Here is a 14,080-nt window from a genome sequence, read left to right as displayed (position 1 = left end):
AACATGCAGAACAGACCACTTCCAAAAAAAAGATCCAGAACCTGGCCTTCGCCCTCAACAGCTTACTCCCACAACAGAAACCAAGCCACGCCCCTCACGCAACCAAGCTCTTGGACCATTACCGGTCAGTTAACGATTATAATTAATTAATTAATTATTAATTGATTAGCCTGGCTGGAAGTTAAATTATTGGCTGACGGACGGAATTTCTTCATTGATCATAGTAAGGTTTACTATATCACATGACTATCATGTGATTGTCACATGTATAGATCACACGATCTACTCAATGGGAAATCCAAGAATTATCAAACAACAACACACAAAAACAAGCAGTGAGTTCACCACCCCACTCATTAATTAACTTGTACATCTATTTTAGGCTATGCCAGCATATGATAGAGATTAATAAGGAAAGTATGAAGCGTTTTCAAAAAAATCTCCAAAGCAAAAAACCCTGTTATTAGCTTTTAGTTTTTATGTTGGGACTTGTTAATCCACTCATTCTGTTACTTAGAAAACTTGCCACCACATTTGAAATAATAGACCCAGTTCGAACGGACGTGATCCACATCTTTAGATTCTCAATCGTGCTATAATGGGGTTAAAGTGGGGTAAAGAATTAAAGTCAGCACTTGAAATGTCGATTGTAGTATAAAATTGGGAGTGAAAACTGGTCTGGATTATGGCGGGTCCCTAGCTAGTAGTACTACTTTATCACAATATGTTTCATAATGTTGTGTGTGTCAGGGAATGGTTTCTTTTTATTAATCACATGAAATGTTAAATCCATATTATGGACTCTTTGAATCATGCTGCAAGTGTAAGTGCCACACCCACTTTTCTCTTAGTCTATAGGGTCTCTTATAGTGACAATTACACTCTTCAAGTTAATCCTGACTCAGGTTTTGTAATGAACATCACTTAGAAGGTATTTCAGATTTATTGGGCGTGTTTTTTTGCCATGGCCATCTTTCACAAGAAATTAAATTGATGGTGGGTGGAGTTTTCACATGTTCACAATTAATTTTTTTTCTAATAGCTTTTTTTATATGGGCGGCCATTTTACAAAATTATTTTGGGTAGACCAATAACTATATCTGATTATGAGCAGTAGATTCTGATTTTATAACAGTGTCAAATATATTTTAGAAAATGATCCTGAACCTCTATGTCTCACCTTCACAGCTATAAGGGAATTTTTAGGACAGGTAATATATTGAATCTATTGTAATCATTTTTATGCGTCCATTAGTAAGTTTAATTATCTGGGGGGTCCCCATTTTACAACATTTTATTATCCGTTATCATCTATAATGGGCAGATAATGAACTACTAATGGACAAATAATGACTAATTAATGGACAGATAATGAACTACTTATGGCTATATACAATGAATAGATGTCCTTTGTATATGTCCCCATTATGGTTCATTATATGTCCATTAGTAGTTCATTATATGTCCCTTAAGTGGTTCATTATCATTCTGATCATTTTGAACATTGTATATGTCCTTAGTAGTTCATTATCTGTCGCATTTTAAATATTATGTATGTCTATTAGGTATTCCTTATCTGTCCATTTTAAATATTATGTATGTCTATTAGTAGTTCATTATCTGTCCATTTTAAATATTATATGTCCATTTGGTGTTCATTATATGTTCCTTAATAGTTCATTATCATTCTGATCATTGTAGACATTGTATATCTCCATTAGTAGTTCATTATCTGTTCCATTTTTAGACATAATGTATGTCCATTATTTATCCATTTTAGGTAGAAGAGGTGGATCTTAAACCTAATGAGGAGATCTTGATGTTGTAAGGAAAACAAAATTGAATATGTCAGTAAGACCACACCCCCTCATTAACTTATCATATTCTATCTTAGACTTCTCATGAAATGGCGATTTGAAGACAGGATTTCCAAGCAAATGGAAGCAATTAAAAAAAGTAATTATTGTTACTGTTTTTTGTATTCAAATCACACAAACCCACTTAGGGCTTCAGTGATGTTCATTTCCTTTGGCTATTTAAAAGTTTTTGTGAAGAGAATTAGAGGTAATAAATATTAGAAGTAAATAAAATATTTGTTCTCAGAATTTTTGGATATATTTTTTCTGTAATAAACCAGAACAGAGTATATCAAATGTTACCAGATGTTGGACCATGAATATGGATTTTAGATTTTATTATTTTACTGAAGTAGTGATCTCCAGAACAATAGGGTGGGAAATATATCCTCTTTTTTTTAGTATGTGATGTTGTGGATTAGGTGATATTAATATTGAGGATTGGAAGAAACACTCTATCTATCAAAAATGATACCTGCTAATGATAATGTATGTTTTGGTTTTGGAAGGTATTGTCCATCCATATATCCATTCTATCTATCCATCAGCCCATCTATATGTCATTTATTTATCTATCTAACACAGGCTGTTGAAAATATGACAGTGAAGGTCGTGCACTTTATTACAATTTGTAACAGGGACATCAAAAGTTCCTATGAATGGATTTGCTGAATTACAAGGTACGTGTAACAATAACATAGGATTGACTAGTGGACCTTACCCTACCATTTGTGTGTGTGTTATTTCTCTCCACCTTTGTCACCTCTGCTAAATGGTAATAAATAACAAAGAAAAGAGGATTCGGTTGTGGTGTCTATTGTACAGTCCATTTTGTCCCTTTTAAATCCATTCACACTATTCTATTCATCCAACTATTGTTAGATAAAAGTAATGAATCTAATTAAAGCCCTCTCTTTTGCTAACAACCTTTGGAAAGGGCCCATTTTCTCACCAGAATTACAGTTATGGTCATGTCCAAGCCCAATAATACATGTAAAATATGTACATTGGTTTGTTAATTATTGTCTGTGGAATATTATTCTGTGTTTCCTAATAGTCACTATAGAACTATGATTGATACATTTGTGTCATTGTACATACTAGGTCATGCACTGTGGTAATACAGAAGTTCACTATTTCTAGAGCTTGCTATCTTTTCTGTGGATTGGTATTGATGCTCAATGGTCTAAATGGTAGCTATCCTAGGTCATTGTGGTAAGTACTGTATGTTTATAGTCTAGACCTTACTAATAGCTATCTGTGGTAAGTACAGATTTTAACTTGTATAGAGCTACTATGCTAGGATTGCTGTGGTAAGTGCAGATGTTCATAAGGGTAGCAACCATATAGTTATGATTGTTTTAATTGAGCTAGTAATGACATCATTGGTCTGACTACATAGCCTATTGTTATGTAATGTCTAGACTAGTGAAATGAACTCTAGACTAGTAAACATCAGTACTTACCACCAGTGATCTCTTAGAGGTAGCTATGTCCATATAATGATGTCATTAGCTTACTTAGGTTAGATCATTGTATAGACTCTACTGTGATAGATCATATTGGTTTAATAGTTTTTCTCCTCCCAGTGTAGGTTCCACCTCATTCTTCTATCACTGGATAACCATTATTTCCAAGTATTTTCCAACATTCCCTCTTTATTCCCAATATACTGACGGCTCACTTCCCTTTGGAACATAGTTCTCTGAAAACCACATCATTTGGCCTGATTGTTAGTACATATACATATATGTAGATGTACATCTAATTTTAGCAAATGTTTGAACTGTTTGACGTGATTGTCATATAACATGTCTACATCTACATTTAATGTTATGGACTATGACCATTTAATGTGATAGTATGTTTGTTTATGACAGCAATTATTCTTTTACAATATTCTGTGAAGAGTTCAGTTTATTTCCTGTAGTAGTATGTTAATAGTTTTTATTGATAATGTTCATAGAGTGTTGACTTTGATATGATTAAGGAGACAGATTATGACAATGTCCCCTGAGATGACATAACACAACTTTGATGTTATATAAAAATGATATTATAATAAAAGAGATGATCTTGCATGTCTCATACTCTCTCTCTCTCTCTCTCTCTCTCCTCCAGTCTCTCTCGGTCTCTCTCTCTCTCTCTCTCTCTCTCTCTCTTTCTCTCACACACACGACACAACTCAGGGAGTAATGGGTCCTCAAAGGTTCTGCATAAAGAACTAGGTAATGCTGATGCTTTTACCTCGCTCTCACACTTGGTAAGTTAACTGATTTATTCCCTAGTGCTAACACAGGATGGCAATATTATCTCATTTGTATTTGAATATTATCATTTGTAACTTCAATACCAAATTATACAATAGCATAATATAGAATTACTATTTTAAAACTAACAAAAAAAAAAAAAAAAAGAAAACTAAAACTACTACTAAAAGTAACATTGACAGCTGTTTAACAAAAACAAACGAAAAAGGGGAATACTGTTTGTTTATCAGTCTACCAGACAAACATCCCTTGACTGTGATATCTATTACTCTCTATTTTCAATCGGATTGATCTTCCTCCATATCGAAGTTACCACGAACTGAAAGAAAAACCAAATAGCTATTGAAACACTGAGGGTTTTGAGGGTGGTAGATTGATGGTTGTCATGGTTTTACCATATCAAAGTATCTTTTTTTTAATGGAGCTAACTTGTATTGTTTCTTCATACGTTTGTTATTTATTATACTCATAATGTAATTGCTGTTACGGTTTAAAATTTTTTTGTCATTTATTGTTTTATTATTGCAAGCACCAAACGGATTAGTCAGGATAATGCCATTGACATCTCTGGCCATCCTCTGACATATATGTTAATCCATTTCTTTATCAGATGGAAGTTTATTGATGGAAGAGATTGCTTAACAATTAATGCTAATATATGTTTAATATTATTTTGATATAATCCATAATTGAAATGGATAATAAAACGCATTCAAAAACACAAAAATAATATACTATAGATTGTATTATGATAATATTCTACTATTGTTCCTATTATAAGTTTCATGGGAAGTCCAATTATAATGCCTGAATGAAGTTGGTTTACCGTCCAACTAAGGGATAAGTGTTGTTTATTGGGAACAAAACAGAAATGGTGGATGTGTTTCTGTTTCCTCCTCTGATCATGTTTACAAATTAACAATTACAAGATGACATTCGAGTGTGTCCTTCGATATGTTTTTGTGAAGGCTTATACTATTGGGATCACTTTTCCTCAACAAGGTATTCTTTCATTTTTTTGATTCACTTCATTATTGATTTATTTTCCATTGAGCCATAGTTCAGTCGTTACAGATTTACTATATGATGAATGAAATCTCTGAGTATTATTCATATTGTCTTGTACTGATGTTAATATATCTTTAAATGTAGGACCGTTTCTGGAGTTCCAACATCGGATATAACCGATTTAAAGACCGACTTTTTGGACCCGAGTCACATGGTTGACATCGACCATTACCAACATTCCATACAAGATCAACGAGTGACTGGTTCTTGAAAGGTGTTGCCATGGTAACTATTTCGTAATGTTTAGTGTGCCAAAGGCAAACGACATCGGATGAATTGGAAGGCTTAATCGGTAAGTAACCTAGATTGTGAAGGTTGACTGATAGCCCGAACTTCTTCAGGTGGTAATAAATTAAATCAAACCCATCGAGTTTCCTACAAACACATAAACACAGATCCATGCCAATAGAACTGGACTTTTGGCAATAATAAATATTTAAGATTCTAAAATCCAGCCTAATAACCATTACTATTTTGTATTGGCTAAAAATAGGTTTTTTTCCTGCCATCTAAAGTCATTTTTAATAGTGTGGTTGGAAGTGAACATATGGGAACCACACTGGATAACTGTTTTGATAGCTATAGAGTGTATTAGCATATTATAGCCATGATAAACAGCTGGTTAAGAACAGCAAAACAGCAGGCTAAAGATTGTACTGTTAGATAGAACTATGATCACTAATACTCGACAACAAGATTACCTGTAGCTGCTGATTGGAAGGAGAGGGAGGGAGATGCCACACACGATGGTGGATTGTTGACTAGTTTAGAACTCAGACATCCATGTTGTATGCCTTTAGCATGAAGATATTTCCATACCCTATAGTAGCATAATGAACGGGGACAGAAGGTTGGTCAGTTTGAATATATTGTTGGTTGATATTTCAGAGTCACAAACAAACTAAAAGTACACGCATTTAGTCTCCCAAAATATACACAAAAAGCTAATGGGCTTTCCCTAATATAATTTTACAGCAGATTATGGCATTTACCACTCACTTATCTGTCTCAGAATTTTAAGTTTTTAGAAGGTACAGTGAAGTTGTGTCTCAGCCTTGTGAAGATGTGTGATATAAGGTGTCTCCTTTGACTTCACTAATGGGAGAGAGAGGGAGATATAATAAGCAAGTGGGAGGTTATGTTTCAAGTGTCTAAGATGTCTCAATGTCTCATAAACATGTGGGAGACACTTATGAGGTTGTTTCTAGACAACACATGAGCAAATAGAGGGTGAGGGAAGGATATGGGGAGATGATTTATAAACCGGATTCTTTGTACTCACCTCATGACAATCCCCCAACTTGTCATCTGGTAAATCTAGACACACTCTCCATGAACAGTTGAATGTTCTCATGTCGAATACGCACAAGGTATTGATTCACGAGCAAAGATTGGATATCTTCTTGTTTTTGTGATGAACGTTGATGTATCCAAACTGTTCCATGCCATCACCACTGAATGAGATTGAGAAGATACTAATATAATTGCAAACCAACAGCACTCAAAATGAACATTAAGCAGTGAACAGACTTAATTGAATAGCCACCATTCATAGAACAGTGGACAACAGTTAATGGTGCATTAAATATCAAACCTACCTTCAACAGTCTCACGACTACACTGGTGTTAATAGTTCTCATTGAGTTGGATATCTGATGAGGAAATAGTCCATTCTTGCCACTCCTGTTTGTATTTTGTAAAACTCATATCTATGTGCAAATATATTATATGAAATATATATACTAGACTCTATTCTTAACTGCTCACCAAAGCAGTCGTGGTCTTCATCATCGTCATCATCCGAGTTATAATGGTCGCTGAAAAAAAACACGTCTGACTCTTCGGAACAAAGAAGACTCTCTTGAGATCCGAAACTAGTTAGACTGCCGCGCGCTTCCGGCTGCCTACCAATGTCCTGGCTCAGAACAACCGACGACCACTGCTCCCACTGCAAATGACAGCTTCTCTCTCCTGCCTCTAAGGAGGAGAGGGTGGCCGTAGAAGGGCGTAAGTTGTTTGGTTCGCCGTCGATAAATCTCCTTACGCGGAGATGGACAATTGTCTAAATACTCTTCGATCTTTTATTGACATTACTGATGATACATGGTAATTGCTTAAGAGCAGACACTGTCATAGATCATAGTTCTAATTTAAATAACACTACAAACACTGCAAGTAGATAGCTTGTTTTATACTCTGCTCCATGCGTTTCCTGGAAAACCGCATCAAAGGGGAATACGCGTTGATTAAAATTATCGTGGGGGAAACGACGGAAGTTATAATTTTAGTGGGAAAATGTCTATTGATCACGTGCTGAAACCAAAACTAAAGGATTTATTTCTTGAGACTTAATTCTGGTAGCTTCCCTAAAAATTCGAACAATAATATTATGATGATGGTACAGCTGTTGAACAAATGACTTGAAAATGAAAAAACTAAAATTATCAAACGAATAGTAAATAATTAATCCAAATGACAGACATAATTATTATATCAGATAGAAACACGCACACACACACAACAAAACACACATATAATTAAAAATTGAGTTTTTGTTGAATAAAATCAGGAGGATCACCTAAAATAGGTCCAATACTAACATCAAATGATACAAACCCATCGTCTCTTAACAATGATTGCATCACTTCTTCTTCCATCTCAAAATCAGCTGGTAAAAAGGCACCAGTCCCCATATGTTTATCTAATGACTCACCCATTGCTATAAGATCATTCATAACTATAGAAGGTAATGAAAGTTGATGACCTTTAGCTTGTGAACTTGGAGACAAGTCCATTACATATCAGTTGGTAATTTGTTTATTCAGTAATGATTTATGATGACTTTAGCGGAGACCCAAATTTAGTTTTTATCAACATTAACTGAAGGATCCATAGGCCATTCATGAAAAACATAGTCATTCATTGAGTGAGGTTGGTCAATCCATGAAGGACGGGAAAGAGGAGGAGAAGAGGCGTGGCTAGCAGATGTTGACCGGACTACCAGTTCCAGTAGTAGGCGAGTCAGGTTGGTCAGTAATGCAAGGTTAGTATTAGTTGGTTCTACATATACACAAGGGACACTACTCGCATTTGACATGTTACCATGAAAGGATTATGTTGTACCTCTTCTGTTTTGGTACCCTCTTTCAGTATCTTGATCAAATTCTCCTCTGAGTACTCCTCAAGGGTGGAGCATTACGTTCATAGAAGCCATTCTCTGCTGTAGAGCCTGCTCTGATACGACAGTCCTGGGTCAAGATAGGAGGAAGACTTGTATAACCAGAATTTACATTAGACGTTATATTATGTTGTTTGGATTGATTACCATTCCACCATTTAGTAAACATTGATGTATCTACTGGTTTACTGAAGGAAGATGACCAGGTAACGTCATGTAAGGAGGTAACATAAAGTATTATCTGAAGGGGGCGTGGTTTGAAGAGAGAGAGAGTTAGGGTGATGATATTCTTGCGGGAGAGGGAAAGACTGATGTTTGGCGGAGCTTTCTGACCAAATGAAAAAAATGGCTCAGGATGATAAGGATAACCACTTGGTTGGTAACCCATGGTGACCCCGATTGTACCTGCAGGCACAAAATAGGTTTAAATTTACGCAATAATGGAGCTGAATACTGCTGATGAACACGAAATTCTGGCATTGTTGGACTTCGAGTAATGGGAGGAGAAGTCAATCGAGAAGAAGTGGGTTGTGACATGTTAGCGTTATGTGATGTTTATAATATTAAATGGAGAGAACATTAGGAGGAACTTGGAGTATGACGTGGTAAAGGTTGCATAGTGGAATGTGTTAGTTTTGAGGGACCAGGTCCTGAATAATGAAAAAGAATTAACATTAGGTTAAAAGAGTGGGGTCGTCATCTTCAAGAGGGATGTCTAGCCCAGAAAGAAAACTCAACATGGTCAAGTCTGGAAGACTCGAAGCCCCACCCATTGAATTAACATCTGATCCACTGACTCCATAGTCAGGACTGTGGCCAGAAAAAGAAGTGTGGTCCTCAATCATTAACCACACCCACTACTTACCTAATAAAGCAGCACTGACAGATGATCCTATTGTTGTTGGACTTTGAGGCTAAAGTATGAGAATTTATACTAAATAAGACATGTGACAATTGCCCCCACCAATAATATCCTGTTTAATTGTCTAACTAAAATCATTGTTCTGTACTTTTCAAGACCAAATTTCCTTCTTTTTAATATGAAGGATATTGGTATTGTAATTTATCAGTGATTATGTAAATAAAATTAACATTACATGAATAGACTACAATTAAGTACTATATAATATATTTTAGCATTGAAGTAATGTGATATTAACAACATACCCCACTCCACATGGTGATGTCAGACGTTTTAGTTGTCACTGAAGGGGGAGAGAGGGACGAGAGAAAAACAAACTTCATAATATACAGAGTTACAAATAAGGGAAAATGTTAATTCTTAAACAAACAAACATTTAGATGACACTTCAATAGAGAAACTACCTCATTTAGTCCTTAATGTAAGAGAATATATTAACTATGTTTACTTATAATCCCAAAAGAGCAACTATTGAGTCATTAAAAATTTGCAATTATTATCAACAACATCAGGATATCAGGAATATCCTCTTGTTAGCTCATATGGTAAAATACAAATAACAGTCATATAAAAAGGCACATGATAGCATGTAGCGTCTTGTCTCTTGAATATAAAGGAAGTTTTTTAATGTATTCAATTAGTTCACACATTTTACCAATAAAGGTCCCTTTGTTAGAAAATTTGATGAATAATTCATGAGCAGGAGGGATCTCTGTGTACACAAACCCAAACCCTAACTATAGATTATGAAGTTTGTTCACTAGTAAGGTGGGGGACACTACCTACACCCTATCACACCTTGGTACTGCTAATATAAACATACTGGTTTGTATTAAGGTAACTGTTGTTCTGATAAATTGTAATGAGATATGTACATGTGGAGCACCAGGAACAGACGGAGGAGAACACACTTGGATAAAGTGAAGGGATTATCTAACAAACTTTGCTGTAAATCAGAGTCTGATTTATGTCTAAAGAAAGAATGTTTATATATAACTTATTAAGGATTAATTGTACCTGGCTAAGTCAGCTTCAGACCATTCATTAGCACTAAAAAATAAAGGGGTCATACTCATATAAATGAAAGGGGAGTACCCATTAACTACACCTATTCCAAAAATTGAGGACTATTAGGAGATCTTAAGGAATTTAGATTGATTTGATTTGTATCACAGTAAACAATAAATTAAGGATAAATATGACTCATTCCTATACTGAATATAGGACTCACTCCTATACCTAATATTAAACTCATTCCTGATTTTAACCTCCTATATTTAATGTAGGACTCATTCCTATACTGAATATAGGCCTCACTCCTATACCTAATATTAAACTCATTCCTGATTTTAACCTCCTATATTTAATGTAGGACTCATTTCTATACCTAATATAGGACTCATTCCTGTAACAATAAGGAATATAGATTGGGTTCTTTCAATTCCACTAGATCGTCCCACCAGACCCTCCACTGTGGGGTCGAGTATCCCTATGTGTCAGGGGTGGTGTGGTCAAACAACCAGAACTATCCATTGTCTAAAACAAAAGACCAGTAATTAGAGGACATAGTAACTAAGGTAATATTGATATATCACTTAATGAAATGGCAACAATTCCAATTAAATTATTGTAATATACAAATTATTGTATTACATCATAGTTCCTTGAAACATCATAGTTACAGCAATCACCTAGCAACCACCTAACAACCACTACCTTACTTACCACTGGAAATGCATGGGAGGAAATGATTGGTTAGTGTCAAATAGCTTGTAGACTAGGCATTGAGCCCCCTCCCCCATGTAATCTAGCTTTGTTGCATCTGTGAACAAATTGTGAGATAATAACATAATAATACAAAGAAAACAAAAGTATAAGTAAACTTTGTTTATTAAGTATGTAAACATTTTGTATATCTTCTTTAATGGCATCCGTCTGTCTACACTTCTCTTCTAATGTTAATACCATCCATTATTGATCCATTCATCCATTATTGATCTATTCATCCATTATGATTTATCCATCCATCCCATTATTGATGTATCTATCTATCAATCTATCTGTCTGTCCATACCTCAAAAATGCTTTTCATTGCTTGTTCAAAAGCCTCTGATTGAGCTTGTTCTTTCCCTTCATCAATGCTATCTTCTCATTCAATCGTCGTGGTATCCTTTTTTTTTGACTTCTGCCGAGTCGACAGTCTTGCTTCGAGCACGAGACATAATGAAGGGGTGTGGCTTGTAATCTAATGTCAAAGATGTGGTTATTAGTGATATGCAATAAAAACAATTTATGTTCAAATGTGGGATGAATCGAACATTTTTATTAAGAAATAAATGCAAAATAAATTGTTGGATAACAATTTTTAATGAATGACTGAAATATGTTAATCTAAAATGACAAGCATATGAGGTCTGCCCTTCACTGATTATCTCCTTATTGTATTTATTATACTCACCATTACAGGAAGCACCAATCAACTATGTGTGGGGGACCTCACTCCTTGTCACCACTGTGGTCCTGCCCTAACTTCACTGTTATGTGCGGTCTAATGATTTCTAATTAAGTGAATAACATTTCAATATTACACCTTGCAGAAGTTAAGTAGGTGTAGCTGAATAAAGTTATTATGGAATTACTCCAGAACTTTCAAGCAAAGTCAGTGCATTTTAAAAGATTTGATTTGATAGTTGTCTTTCTTGTTAGAGTTAAGTTCTACTTTAAACAGAGATGTTCGTCAATTTGGGAAAAAATTTATGTTTGATGGAGAAAGTGAGACGTGTTGGAACTCTGACCAGGTAATGTTTGACCAACTTAAGAAATGTATAATAACTTTATTAATGATAGGGGTTACCACAGTTTTTGTCTCTTTTGAGTTCACAGAACCTGTTTTAGTGACAGAATTACACGTAAGATTTCAAGGTGGTTTTGCTGGTCAGGATTGTGTGTTACTAGCAGGAGATGAATTGACTCAGGTAGCACATTTTTATCCTGAAGATTCTAATTCTTTGCAAGTATCCAAATAACATTTAAATCACAATGACAACTATGTTTGATCATGTGACAGTAATGTACCGTGTGCACTTTCATCATCTCCTAACTTACTACATGTTAGACCATTTTCCATAGCAAATGGCAGACCCTGTACATTTAATAAACTCATATTTCATTCTAGTACAGATTTTTATGGAAGGATCACTATTTATAACTTAGAATTAATAGGAGAAAAACAAAAATAAAATAATATCATTCTGGTAAGTATAGTAATCATTGCCTCTCCATGGCCACACAAATCACAGTCCCCATAGCATATTCCTATAGACAATAATATCATGTGATATGAACCTGTTCTACTAACCTGATATTCATCATCAACTGTGAATGTATACTGATGACTTGCTATCAGATGACCACACCCACTACATGTATCTATTATACAGTAATTATATTCTTAATTTGTAGGGGTTATTCATAACATACGATTGTATGTAACTGTCTACATTATCATCAGTATTATCTTCCACATGATCTGTGATGACAATAATATCACGTGATTGACATTGTGAACAGCCAGCATAATTCATGAGATATGATCCCTTCTCGAGGCAGGTCTTACCCTGATAATTAAAGCAATTAATGATTATTAATTATTATTATTAACTTACTCTGTCGGGACAAATATCTTTTATACAATTTCTGCACATTTTAATAAATAATGGGCTGTACTATATAATTTATTATTAATATTCATTGGATATTGTTGCTGTCATGGCTACCAGTGATGAAGTGGTTGTAAAAACTTTAGGAGCACCTACTATGAAAGTTTGGGGTTCAGAGAAAATGAAAAAAAAGTAATCAGTCATTGGAAAATATCCTCAAATTAGAAATAATAGGTAATGTAGTGTGCTAGTACATGTATACAACTATTATCTGCTATCTCAGATATAACTAAACTCAAAGTCTTCTGTATAAAGAATTGTCTACCAGTCTTTATCGTCCATTGATCTGGAAGCTTGGTACTTAGTAAGTCATAATTATTAGATCTCAATGATCAATTTTTCTTTTATTTTAGAATCAGAACCTTGTCATCAAGATAAGGAGACACACAGTTATATAAGGGAACAAAAATCACAACAATTTAAAGACTTAAAGCAAGCATTACTGGTTTTAGGATCCTGTCAATCAAGGCCTCCCTTTCTACCCTCTCCCCTCATCTAATGGAGCAACTCCAGAGAGCATTGTATATATTATGTACTGTTTACAAATGGAGCAAATTAGCTGACATAAAACATAATATCGCTCTTTATAAAGACTTGTGTGCAGTAGCTAGACCATTTCTAGAATGGTATGATAACGAAATGGAAAGCTTATTTCACTTTTGTAGGGATTTTGTAATGTTTTAGATGATTTAAAAATACGATGAGCATACAAGGGGTGAGTGAAATAATGTTGCAGAAGTAATGTATTTTGTGTTAGTTTACAGGAAGTAGAGAGCAGTTTTATCTCAAAGAGATAATCTATTATACCTTCATTTATCGAGACTAAATGCTTTCTCAGTAATTCCATTGAAAAGGTCCTATTTTTTGTCAAACTTAATTTGTAGTACAACTTCAAATTTCACAGATGGTTTAGACGGTGTTTTGTAAGTGATCTTCCACTAGCTGAGATAGAAATGTGAGAGGGTCTCTGTAATCAATGTATTAATTATTAATGTTCTTTTTAGTCTCTGGGACAAAATAATAGCTGGTTCCTGTCTTGTACTACTGTATACTGCTATTGCTATGAT

At 34.6% G+C, this 14,080-nt stretch overlaps 1 pseudogene; it reads left to right on the top strand.

Moving 5' to 3' along the window:
* The first annotated feature begins 2,515 nt into the window (after positions 1-2,515).
* Positions 2,516-12,533, top strand: LOC121391763 (annotated as a pseudogene).
* Positions 12,534-14,080: the final 1,547 nt, after the last annotated feature.

The sequence above is a fragment of the Gigantopelta aegis genome, unplaced genomic scaffold (genome assembly GCF_016097555.1).
Source record: "Gigantopelta aegis isolate Gae_Host unplaced genomic scaffold, Gae_host_genome ctg2937_pilon_pilon, whole genome shotgun sequence".
Classification (NCBI taxonomy): domain Eukaryota; kingdom Metazoa; phylum Mollusca; class Gastropoda; order Neomphalida; family Peltospiridae; genus Gigantopelta; species Gigantopelta aegis.
Note: the sequence above shows the minus strand (reverse complement) of the source record. Positions and strands in the feature narration are given on the sequence as shown.